Below are 13,912 nucleotides of genomic sequence, written 5' to 3'. Positions count from 1 at the left end.
CTCTACTCTGCTACTATTAGAACGTGCACGGTCTACGCAGCAAAGTAGCAGATTTTGCTTTGGAAGCTTCCAGCTCGCTTTACGACTGCATCGTTCTTACTGAGATCTGGTTAGATTCAGATATTTCTTCTTCTCAATTATTCGGCATGGATTATACCGTGTATCGGACTGATCGATGCTTGATGAATAGTACCAAAGCAAGGCATTCGGCAAGCAAATCGGCATTGTTAATTCAAGCTATGGATGATTCGCTTGAGCAGCTCTGGGTAACGATTAAAACTGATAAACTGAACGTTGTAATCGGCGCTATTTGCATTCCTCCTAATTTGCGGTATGAAGTCGAGATAATCGATCGGCATATTTCTTCAGTGGAAAGAGCTGTTAATTCTACTTGTATTAACAACGATGTTCTTATTTTTGGTGACTACAATCGTGCCGGCTTATCCTGGTCGATTCACACAGATGGAAATTATCTCTTCGTTGATGCTTTGCGCTCATCCGTAAATGCAGGTAGCACCCATTTATTGGACGGTATGGCTTTTCAGTGCATGCACCAGATTAATCCTGTTTGCAATCAGAATGGCAGGTTTCTCGATTTAATTTTCGTAAACTCGCATGCTTTACCAGCATGTTCAGTCACTACAGCACCCGACCCTCTCTGTAACATTGACGTACATCACCCACCATTGATGGTTAGTTTCGACAGACCTGTTGAGGCTCTATTCATAGACGAATTTGATTCATCCAGTTTTGATTTTCGGCGCGGAAACTATGATGCTATCGAATCAGAATTGAGAGGTATCGACTGGACTTTTATCAACCGGAGTACAGATTTGGATGAGGCCGTGTCTGAATTTACTGAATTGATTCAGGAACTTATACATCGCCATATTCCCAAAGCTCGTCCTCGTCGTAAGCCTATTTGGGGAAATTGACATCTCACTAAACTTAACCGCCTTCGTAAGTCAGCTTTGCGTGCATATCAAAAAAATAGAAACCCTATCAATCGGACACGGTTCACTTCTGCTAGTCGATCATACAAAACGCTGAATAAAAGTCTGTACACGATGTTCGTGCGTAAAACGGAACGCAACCTACGCTTAAATCCGAAAAGCTTCTGGAGGTTTGTTAACTCGAAGCGTAAGGAAAAGGATTACCATCTAGTGTGTTCCTGCTGAATAGTGAAGCGTCTACTAACAACAGTAAATGCGATTTGTTTGCCGAGCACTTCGCTAGTGTTTTCAACAAGGAGCATGCTTCACCTAACGACATTGCCGCGGCAATGGCTTCTGTGCCGAGCGACGTTTTCAATGCCGAAGTCTTCGAGATCACAATCGGAGAGGTTTCCAAAGCCATCTGCGATCTGAAACAGTCCTACTCCCCTGGACCAGATGGAATTCCTGCTGTACTCCTGAAAAAATGTGCCGGAAGTTTAGAGTCACCGCTAGCTGCTATTTTCAATCTTTCCTTGCTAAAACATCAATTTCCCGGTAAATGGAAAGAGTCGTTAATGTTTCCGGTATATAAAAAAGGTGACAAACGAAATGTCGAGAATTATCGTGGTATCTCATGTTTGTGTGCCTGCTCCAAGGTTTTCGAAACTATTATGCATCATCATCTGATGTTCAGCGTGAAGAACTACATCTCTACTGCACAGCATGGGTTTTTCCCTGGTAGATCTGTATCTACCAATTTACTAGAGTTCACTTCATTTTGCCTTCGCGGTATGGACCGGGGCCTTCAGATCGATGCTGTCTACACGGACCTGAAAGCTGCTTTCGATCGCGTTGATCATGGACTACTTTGTGCCAAATGCGACAAGCTTGGAACTTAAATTGGAATGGTGGAATGGGTAGACTCGTACCTACGTAATCGTAAGATCGCTGTTAAGTTGGGCAAGTCGCAATCCGCCTGGTTTAGTAACAATTCTGGTGTACCCCAGGGAAGCATTCTTGGGCCTCTACTCTTTTCGCTGTTCATAAATGACGTTACGAAAGTTTTACCACCTGGCACACGTTTACTGTATGCGGATGATACAAAAATTTTCAAACTCATCGAGACTGTTGAAGATTGCCTTAGGCTTCAATCGTTGATTGACTTACCTAATGACTGGTGCCAACGCAATTATATGATGCTAAGCATTCCGAAATGTTCTGTGATTAGTTTCCAGCGCAAAAAGCAGCCGCTATTGTTCAACTATAACATTGCTGGTACTTGTATATATGCTATATGGAACCCGCATTATGAGTTCTGGATTCAGCGAATTGAGCGCGTTCAGAAAACCTTTATTAAAAGAATCTGTCGCACACTACCATGGAGAGATCCCGATCACCTGCCACCCTATGAAAGCCTACGCTTGTTAGTTGGAATCACACCACTCGAACAGCGCCGCAAAGAAATAATTACCAAAATGACACACAAAATTTTGACAGGCCGGTATAATTGTCCAACTATCTTGGCTATGTTACAGTTGCATTGCTCTCTACGACCTCGACGAGACCAGCGTTTATTGCATACAAATGCGCATCGCACAAACTACGGCCTGAACGAGCCTATCCGCCAAATGGCTCTGCTCTTCAATCGATACTTTGAAAATTTTAATTTTAAGTAACTTATTGTGTATTGTGAATTGTTCATTGATGTATTTTATTTTATGATATATGTTATACTGCACTTGTATTCCTAAAAGATGCTGGGTTTTTATGCCGGCTCGAAAGTTTCCTTCGTGGCCTTTCGAGGCGGCTTTTCCCAGCCACATACTTTATATATATTCATTAAGACTGTTGTCGGATGAATTATTGAATAAATAAATAAATAAATAAATAAATATAGAACATTCCACTTTATATTATAATCACTGTATGTTTCACTAATCTGGCGGAGGGGGTTCGGGAATCAATTGAAGCTGTTATAACGGGAGCCAGGTAATGGAGATTCCATGCGACTGATTCTTTTATAACAGAATAAATTGGTTCCCGAATCCACTCCGCTAAACTAGTAAAATATACAGTGACTAAACTTTAGATTTCTTCTTCTCATAGTGCATTTTCAAACTCGCAAATAAATTTAACGTTTATTATGAATTGCTTTCAAGGAACCGGCACGGCAATTCTTTTTAGGAGTGAGATGGGGTGAAAATCGTTTTAAATCTGTCCACGTGGTATGTGGATGGCCCCTAAGATTTACGTAGTTTCCTTTCTATACTTTTTTTTTTGGCTCACAGTCTATATTTTTTCCGGAAAGACGAAATTACTGTCTACATTTTTTGCGGCAACCGTTGCAGCTCTGATTATTTTTTCTTTATTTAAGAAAACTCTGACCTTTTTTCTCATTTCATTATGATCAGACAACCATCAATTTTTTAGCAAACTTTTTGTAGTTTTGATAAATAAAAAAAAACAGACTTTAAAAAAAAACAGACTTTAAAAAAACTATTTACATTTTTTTTCTTTTTTTTTTTGTAGAACCGCGCAATGGGGTCCTAAAGTTTTAAACGGTTTGATTTTTATATATCAGCTGGAAGAGTGCAACTTTCTGAGCAAAACGTGGTTTTTAAAAAATGTTTATCATTTTCCTTCGATTTTTAAATGAAGGATGAAAATCTGCTCGAAATGCCTTAAATGACAGTTCTCTCATATACCGTACATGAGCGAAACGTCATCTAAGACTGCTCAGGAAACGCGGCTTTTTCAAATGATATTTAAAAACCGGCATAGCTTTAGGACCCAATAAACCTATTAATTTGATCATGAAAATCAAAATATTTCAAAATAAATAGCTCACAACTATTTTTTCTTTATAAATCCAAAATGTGGTTTTTATTTTAGGCAAAAATGTATGTTTATCAAAAATAATGTGTTATGTGTTAAATGTTTTGCGAGGGTTGATAGCAAATAGTGAAACCCAAACGTATTTGTAATAAACTTCTGATCTAACTCCTAAATCTAATTCAACTTTAGAGAGAGTATGAAAGAGTAAGAGAAAGAGAGAGTAAGAAAGAGAGAGAGAGAGAGAGAGAGTAAAAAAGCGAGAGCGAGTAAGAAAGAGTAAGAAAGAGAGAGAGAGAGAGTAAGAAAGAGAGAGAGAGTAAGAAAAAAAGAGAGAAAGAGAGAGAAAGAAAGAGAGAGAGGAGGAAAGAGAGAGATAAAGAGAGAGAGAGAGAAAGAAAGAGAGAGAGATAGCTGACGATTTTATATAATAATTACACTGGTCAACACAGGTGTGGTCTTAAAGTTCAAACTAGAAAAAAAGAAAGATTATGAATTTTTAGCCATTGCTGTGAATTTTGGTGCCCCCAGCTACCAACATGTTTTCAGAGATTTACATGAGTTTTCTAATAAACATAACATTGAAGCGACGGACCCGGTGAGTTATTACTATACGAACACTCACGTAAATAAACCCGTTTTGGTAATGGCTAGGAGCACCAAAATTGACAGGAATGGTTAAAAAGCTTTAATTTTTCTAGAGCATCTATTTCGAGCTTTAAAGCAACATTTTTTCGCTTTTGTCCACCAGTGTATCATGCTGTTTAACTTAAAAAATGTGTATAACTTTCTCAACATATTTTTTGACTTTTTAGAAAAATTTTATGATGGAAAAGATAAGTAATGTGGCAAATACGGTCAATGGGTAAAATACATGCTACGAAATTGTCAAGAGTATCAATTGGAGCTTCAACGTCAAATTGATGGAACCTTTTCTTAAAGTCAGTCACGAGGAATTCCACGAAACGTTGTGAAGCCGCTACGCTGCTCGACAGTTCACCGGAGATCAAAGAAAACATAATTTCTGTTGCAAGTAATCAGTTTTCTATATATTCATGTATTTTATATCTTTTTTACCTGTTGATCTGTTTTTAGTTGCTGAATGTATGACCACTGATGATACGGGAAGAGAGAATGGAACAGCACAAGAAAACAGCGACACAGAAGAGGAGAGCGATCGTGTTGAATATTGAGTGTCGTAGTTCTAAGTTATCTTCAGTTATTTGTTTATTCGATACCAAGCTATCTGTAATTCGTTAATCTAGATGTAATTAAAGACTAGAACCTGGGCAAAAAAGGTTCAACACCATGTATTCCTGTTGAATGTAAGAAATGAAATGTTTATGTTTTAATAAACGACTCTTTCAGGACTTTTTTCATTGCACATTGTATATTTTTTCTTAATATTAGTTTACATTTAGCTAACTAAATGTTCGCTTAAATTATTATTACCATTAGAGCAACCTTTGGTTTACTAATAAACAAGATCATTACCCAACAGTCATGTGAGTTGAGTACCAGCTTATTAATCTTTTGTTTTACCGAAATCCGTCTATTAATAGCTTAATAAGCTATAAAATTACAAAACTCTTTGCAAGCAATTTAAAAAAAACTTTATACACTGTAATAAACCAACCATACGACGCGTTTAGAAGGATGTTTCACAAAACTAGTGATCTAACGTTCACGTCTAGAAGAACTGAAGAATTGCATGTAGAAAGATTTCAAAAGCATGTATGCAGCATGTTGAACAACACTTGCAGAATAACAGTTGCCGGGTTGCCGTTTGATACGTTCAAATAGTTTTTATTAAGCGATAACGCCACTGATGAATGGAGCCCTTTAAAGCGCCGTTACGCAGCACATATATTTTAGTGTTGCTGGTAATCTTTTGCAAACGCTTAAACAACTTCTGTTAAGCTAGAGTTCCATTGTTGGATAAGTACATAAACAAAGAATACTGGCAACGTTTGTACAACAAATAATTCAACGTGTTGTTTATTCAGCACCGGTTGCTTCTACACTGCTTTTGTTCGACATATGCTCTCATAACGGCTTCCAAATTGTTCCTTGGGATAAAATTATTAACAATTTTCAACAAAAATCGTTGCAATCCTCAATTGCTACGATAAGCTCTCTTTATAGCCAATAAGTTAGGTGAAACTTTGACCTCTTCGAGGCACCACTTTTCGAAGTCCGACTGAGCTGAAATTTATTATTAGTACAACGTTAATACATGAACATGTGGATGGTCGCGTCGCACGTCAATGGAAATCCTGCTAGAGAGAGAAAAAATTTCCTCGTCGCTTGAAAAATAAGCACGAGCACGGCATGATTGACGAGCAGGCGACCGCCTGCTTCGCCTATGCGTTAATCCGCCCCTGCCCACAGGAGACTTCGGCTATTCAACATTGCGCTAGAAGGTGTTATGTGACGAGCGGCTTTCAACATGCCAATCAACAGCCAATTTATCTGGTTTTGCCGATGACATAAACATTGTCGGCAGAACATTCGAGGCGGTGACTGAACAGTACACCTGACCGAAGCGGGAAGCGGCGCGGATTGGGTTGCAGGTAAATGCGTCCAAAACGAAGTATATGCTAACCGGCGGAACAAAAGCCGACCAACAACGTTGGGGCAGTAGCATTACGATCGACGGCAATGATTTCGAGGCAGTAGATGAGTTTGTCTATCTTATCTCGCTGGTAACCGAGGACGATGATACCAGCTGTGAGATCTGGAGGCGTATTACTGAAAGTCGTGCCTACTATGAGCTCCACAAGCAATTGCGGTGGAACAGACTAAGCCCCTGTACAAAGTGTAACCTGTTTAAAATAAAATAAAACCGGTTGTTCTCTACGGGCATGAAACGTGGACAACACTCGAGGAGAAACCTGCGAGTGCTCGGAGTTTTCGAACAGTGGGTTCTGATTTTTCCCTGATTTTCAAAATTTTCGACCCCCTTTCTAGGCTTATGAAGAAAAATTAATAATTGAGTTCGAAAAAGACATTAGGAGAGATTTTCCACTTTTACAAGTAGAAAGAAAAAAACATCTGAAACGGTCTTTGGCGGCGTGTAGGAATACGGAATATGGAGGTGGAGGATGAACCATGAGTTCGCGCAACTCTACGCGAACACAGTATTCAAAGGTGGCTGAAGCTAGACGGGTACGCCGGACAACTACTTCGAAGCTGGTGTTTGCCTCGAATCCGGTAGAAATAAGACGACCAGGGGCGTAGCGTGTAACATGGGTAGACCAGGTGGAGCGAGATCTGACAGGGATTGGAGAGGGGCAGCCAAAAACCGAGTGAATTGGAGAAACTTTGTGAATCAGGCCATGTAGTTACGACGGAATGCCAAAAAAATAAAATTAACCAAAAGAAAAGAAAACACGCATAGTGTTTAAGTAGAAGCATAGAAAAAACGATAGAATATAAGAGCCTGTCGCGATAGTCATTAATATTAAGCAGCAAGTAGAGCAACACAAAAAATAAACAAAAAAAAATATAACCGCTTGCTTTAGTAGGATTAGAATTTAGGAAGCAGACGAGAGGGTTTCCTTAGAAAACCCTTATGAATCACAAAGCACGAGGAGTCGGGTGCGGGGAGTTGGACGGTCGGGTGTCGTTTCTACCACTAGCCGAAGACGAACCTTGGTAGACCAGACACGTCCCACCCGCAACCTATCTCGATGTATTGGGGCGGCGATTAGACTCTGCAAGTAGCTTCGCGAGGACTGCGAGCGTTGATGTTATTGAAAAAAAAAACAGGAAAAAAGGCAAAATTATTTTTTTACTATATTAATTTGTATTATATTAATAAGCCTCTTCTAGATGTCTCACGGCTCATGAGTGGGAGGAGACGAACCGACCTGATTCCCAGAATTAGGCAAAAGGTTGTTTTCATTCCAGTCCCATTGACATGCATGTATCCTTTCCTATGCACTTGATGCACGATGCAAGAGACATATTCTGAAATACATGAATTTGAATTACATTTTCCTCGCTATTTCCTTGCTTCCCGAGCACGGACAATAATAACACGGACGGAATAAATTCCACTGCCTACATATTTTGACTCAACAAAATGTTTTGTTCCGTTTGTCTTTCTCGAGACTGCGTGGCCACGCCTTCACCCAAGTTTTAATTGTTGATATTTTATATTTTTTACAAGTTTTACTTTGTTGGAAATCTCGCAGCTGGTCTCGAGGTACGCTGGCCTAACAAGGTAGTCGTCGTATGTTCGATTCCCGGTTCGGGAGAGTCTGTTAGCGTCAGTAGGATCGTAGCGCTAGCCCCGCAATTGTCTTGTACACTAAACAGTCGACTGCGAAGTCTGTGTATAGTAGAACAGAAGGTCGAATTCCGATACGGAATGTAGCACCAAGGCTTTGCTTTTTACTGTATTGGAAGACGTGTTTTCCAAATATCAAGACCATTGGATGAAATTTCAATTTTTGAGAGCACTTTAAACGTTGTTGAGCCATGTTATTTCAATGAATTTTTCGCTCAGAAATCACATATGGGGGTTTACTTTAACTAGTGAATACTCGGCTAATTCTAATCCGAATTTAATGCGATAGGTTGCATTTTGAAGATAAATGATCAGAATTGCTTTTCGTTTTCAATGTTTTTCTATGGTTCATCATAACTTTTGGAAAAAGTATGAAATACCTGTTGAGTGGTCTGAACAACCCTTTTTTTGCGCCAATGTATGCTGTACGACCTGACCCATCAGTTCACATAGGTCCCAGAGTGTGCATTTCATAGGAAATTTTTTCTGCTTTTCGAATACTAAGGTCCCATTTTGTCCCTTTTTGCCCCGCTGAACAAAAATTTTTATTGTAAATAAAATAGTTCGAATGGTGATTTGTGAAAACTGCTATGCTTACTGTTCTAGAAGAGCATCTTCGGCTTACGTACAGATATGGGAACAGAGTAAAAGAAGACGTATAATTGTATTAAATTTACATGAATATTTATTTTTCAAACCAATGCATTGGGTTTTAACATTTTACTCGTCATCGTTAGTATCAACATCACTGAAAATTAATATATCTTCAACCTCTTTTGTGAAAACGTTTTCCGATTTAGGCTTGTTGTGTCTGAATCTCTAAACTACCGGATCTGACGCAATAAGCAGCTCACGGAAAATGCCACCGACAGTTCTCTCACGTGATCATTTCCAAGCATTATTTTCTCGTTTGTTTTCCAGATTTCTTTATTCATGTTTTATGGGACTTTCCCATGTTCGGGACACTCGAACACCGTCATCGGTCAAATATTAGAAACGCAAATTAGTTAATCTAAGAATCAGAGTGATTTTTGCATCGGGAAAGCACAAACCTTTCTTTTGGTGCTTGTGAAAATCACTCAGTAGTATCAAAGGTGTTTTGTTCCGTTTCTCTTTCTCGAAACTGCGTGGCCACGCCTACAACGCAACAATCTACGCTCAATTCGATACAAAAGACTGAGTGCAGGAAAATCAACTTCATTCTTTCTCTTAACACGATAGCAAGTGGAGCCCTTATACCTGTGTGAGATACACGGTGTATAACAGGCGTAGTGAAATATGTTGAACGAGTTTTAAAATCAATATTTATATTTGTCTAACGTCACCATTTCACACAACCCCTAGGGCTGTATATCTTGTAGTATTTTCATTGAGGTTAAGTGGGGTAAAATGGCCTTTGAAAATAATATGTCCAAAAACGTCCAAGTACTAAAAAGTGCACTAACTCCTGCTAGACTTGATGGATTTCTCTTAAAATTTTTGGTATTATTCTACACTAAGAGAACTGCCAAACGCATGGTCACAATATATGGCAAAGAGGTAACAAGACGAAAAAAATGCATTTTTCTTTTATAAATTGGCAATTTTCAGGGTCATCCTACTCTTCTCATCATCGCTAGAAAAAATAGCTGAATACAGCGTTTTATAGAGCAACTCAAGAGCTTTAATGTCATGTATAAGCTAAGTGTGTCAAATGGGGTAAAACGGCCATAGAAAGATTTTTTCAAAGAACCGTCAAAATCACTAAAATCACTATATTTCCTGCTAGATTTAATAGATTTTGCTGAAAATTTGGATTATCACTCTACCTTACCAGAACTACCTACTTCACCAGAAGATACGCCATTTGGGGTAAAATTTTGCAAAACTTCCTACCTTGAATAGACAAACAAACGCTGAAATTTTTGGCCCAATCGGAGAACATCAAAACAAAATACGGTTGCGACTCTCGCGAACTGGCTCTTAATTCCTAAAAATCGAGTTTTGCTCAGATAATCACGGAGTAATGAATGTTTTTTATGTAAAATATTCTGAAATTATCAAATTTTAAATCAAAATATACTCATTCGCCGAAAAATGCAGCTTGATTTTTCCAATGCAAAAAGAACATATCTGGCAACGCTGCTGCTTGAAAATTATATATTTTTCTGGAATTATTGACCACTTGTCTTCCTAAATAATATGTTGGTTGATTTATAGCCACAGTTGAAATATTATAGGGGGTTTGAGAAAGACACTATCAAAACAAAGGGGCCCTCACGGAGCCTGGTCCCGGCACTTGGGATGTTTTCCATTGAGACATGTAAACAATTCCCGAAAATTTGAGCCAAATCCAAGAAGGTCGTTGATATAAAGTGTGAACACTCGAGATAAAATGATTCGTATACATTGGACATTTTAACATTTTGACGTTTTAACATTTTGACAACAAGCGAATAATCCCCCTTGCTAAGTTTATATTTTGTGGGTTAATTTTGTAATCTCTTTTGAATTCCATTTATTCGTTTGTAGAGCCTTGAAAATGAGTATAAATTACTCGAAACGTTGGTATGAGAAAAAATCATAATTTTCTTTTTGCATGCAAAGACTGCGAAGCCGAAAGCAACTCCTCTGATTTTGACATTTTAAAATTTCAAGATTTTTTACATTTTTGACTCTGATAACTCATGTGAAAATTTCAACATCTTTGGATACAGTCATTTTTGACTTTTTTATTTATTTGCGAGTGAAGTTCTTTCAGACCTCTTCTCCTAGAGGAATAGAACCCACTCTTCTCTTTCACATAACAAATCAAATGCACTTGCACATCCAGTGAAAATATTGTCTCTTTGAAAGAGGCGCGATGTATCTAATCAAATGCAAATAACTTATTATCTATTCCAATATATTCGCACTTTTTTACGAATCAATTCAGCGGCTTAGTTGCATGGATGTCAGTGTAGATGAAAATTGCTTCTCTCCGGCCCGGTTTAACAGGTGATGGGTATGATGCATCACAGGTCAATTCTGAACTGGATGATGGATAATATTATGTCAATGTAAAAATGTTGATGATTTGATCAACGTTTTTACATTGACATTTTTGACAACTTCAGTTTCGACATTTCGACTTTTTGTATAATACAGGTCGGACTCGATTATCCGAGACTCGATTATTCGGGGGCTCGTGTATTCGTGGGCTCGATTATCCGGAGAAAATGTCTCGTTTATCCGGAGTATTTTTTCCTGTATTCCTATAACGTACTTTTGTCTTCCGGGTCACTGGGAGGTTCGGGGTTGTTCAAATCTGTTACGGTACAAGCCCCGTCCTGTAAAGGCAGTTCGTTTTTGTCAGTTTTCTCGTCGTTTCTCCAGCCAATTCTTACTCAACAACCTCCAAAAGCGAGGTATTATGTTTTTTTTTTTGTTGCCGGTGAGGACAACCGCTGTTGGTCAACCGAATTCGGATTTATGGCCGGAACATATTCCCATGATCAATGCAGTACTTAGAACCACAAGCAGGCCTGTCCCGGTTGTGTTCCGGATACTCCCGGATTATGGAACCAAAACTCATCAAGCGAAATAAATAACGACTTGAATGATATATTAAACGAATGATGCATGAAAAGAGGTAGCACGATTCATTCGTGATAATCAATATAACATATTTTTTTGTTACGTGTATATGTAACGTCGAAATTTTATTTTTTTTCTCCGGCAGATGTATTGTGTACAATATATTATAATAGAAAACTCACTGTTCTAGATGAGAGATATGAAAAATAAAAAAAGGCCTCGTTTATCCGGAGCAAAATGTTTTTCTAAACTCCGGATAATCGAGTCCGACCTGTAATTTACATTTATGACATTGAAGAAATACCGGGAACGATCAACGGAATCAGTAACCGGACCGTGCCAGTACCTGTCATGTGCAATGACAGGGAGGGGAACCTGATTACCGATAAATCGCAGGTGGCCAGGCGTTGGAAGCAACATTTCTAAGTGGTGTTGAACGGCGAGGAAGGGAGGAGAGTCGTCGGGGGGAACAGGATAGAAATTGGGGAGGACGGACAAGCTGTGGACTCACCAACATTGGACGAGGTGAAGAATGCTTGCAAAGAGCTGAAAAACAACAAAGCCGCAGGGAAGGACGGCTTACCGGCCGAACTTTTCAAAGTTGGGAGCGAGCGGCTGTGTAGTGCAGTTCACCAGATTATCCTAAGGGTATGGTTTGAGGAACAACTACCTACGGACTGGTTGGAAGGACTCTTATGCCCTATCTACAAGAAGGGACATAGACTCGAGTGTAGAATTATCGAGGCATAACCCTCCTCAATTCCGCTTACAAAATTCTCTCCCGTATCATGTTCCAGCGACTGAGGCCGTTGCAGGAAGCCTTTGTTGGAGAATACCAATGCGGTTTTCGAGTGGGGCGATCTCTAACGGACCAGATGTTCACCTTGAGACAGATCCTCGACAAGTTTCGAGAACACAACCTGCAGACACATCTTATGTTTATAGACTTTCGAGCGGCGTACGATACAGTGAAACGCAATGAGCTGTGGCAAATAATGCTAGAACATGGTTTCCCAACTAAACTGATACGTGCGACGCTCGACGGTTTCACATCATGCATCAGGACAGCGGGCGAATTTTCGGACGCGTTTGTGACGTTAGATGGTCTGAAGCAAGGTGACGGGCTCTCGAACTTGCTGTTCAACATAGCTTTGGAAGGTGCGATACGAAGGGCAGGTGTGCAGAGGAGCGGCACCATCATCACTAAGTCTCACATGCTTCTGGGCTTTGCGGACGACATTGATATAATTGGTGTTAACCGTAGAGCAGTTGGGGAGGCCTTTACGGCTCTCAAAAGGGAAGCTGCGAGAATTGGACTTACCATAAACACTGCCAAAACGAAGTACATGGTGGCTGGCAGAGAGCGTGGTAGTTCTACGGGTGTTGGTGCTGCGGTGGAGATGGATGGGGATACTTTCGAAGTGGTCGACGAATTTATTTATCTTGGTACTCTCGTGACATGTGACAACGAGGTGAGCCGCGAGGTGAAGAGGCGGATCGCGGCGGTGAATAGGGCTTATTACGGATTGCGTAGCCAGCTTAGGTCCCGTAGCCTACAGATCCGTACGAAATTTACGCTCTATAGGATTCTGATCCTCCCGGTGGCGCTCTACGGACATGAATCGTGGACGTGGAAGGAGGCCGATCGACGAGCGATTGGGGTCTTCGAGCGTAGAATCCTGCGATCAATACTCGGAGGCAAACTAGAGAACGAGGTATGGCGCAGGCGCATGAATCACGAGCTGTACGAAGTATACAAACACGCTATTGTCAAGCTGGTGAAACACGGCAGGTTACATTGGGCTGGCCATGTAGCACGGATGGCGGATGAGCGACCGGCAAAGATAATATTTAGTAGAGAACCAGATAGAGGCCGACGACTTCGAGGCAGACCGCGCACGCGCTGGATGTGTGCTGTCGACGAGGATGCCAGAGCAGCGGGTGTAAGGGGAGACTGGAGAGTAGCAGCCCAAGACCGAGTTTTGTGGAGACGTATTCTGGATTCGGCATAGAATCTTAATGATCTGTCGCCTTAAAAGTAAGTAAAATAAGTAAGACATTGGAGAAATTCTGCGAAAAATGTGCTAATTTTAATACTTTTTGTTAATTATAATTTTGATTTTTTGCTTTTCAAAATTGTTTCTATGGGCTGAAAATGTCATTTTGTGCTGTTAGTATTTTTTTTTTGTATCACGACTAATCTACGAAAAGAGCGAGAATGGTATTGATTATTAAAAATATTTTCAGAGTCAAAGTGGTACGTTCAACTAGTGTGATTTCTTAGGCAAAGTTGTAG

General features: G+C 39.9%; 1 protein-coding gene across 4 annotated transcripts in view; it reads right to left on the bottom strand.

Annotated features, from left to right (window-relative positions):
- LOC129732921 (uncharacterized) overlaps positions 1-13,912 on the bottom strand; it is a 391,879-nt gene that overhangs the window by 347,515 nt on the left and 30,452 nt on the right. The gene's annotated exons all lie outside the window — the stretch shown is intronic.

Source organism: Wyeomyia smithii, chromosome 3, assembly GCF_029784165.1.
Source record: "Wyeomyia smithii strain HCP4-BCI-WySm-NY-G18 chromosome 3, ASM2978416v1, whole genome shotgun sequence".
In the NCBI taxonomy this organism is placed as follows: Eukaryota; Metazoa; Arthropoda; class Insecta; order Diptera; family Culicidae; genus Wyeomyia; species Wyeomyia smithii.
This window is presented reverse-complemented; position numbering and strand designations above follow the sequence as displayed.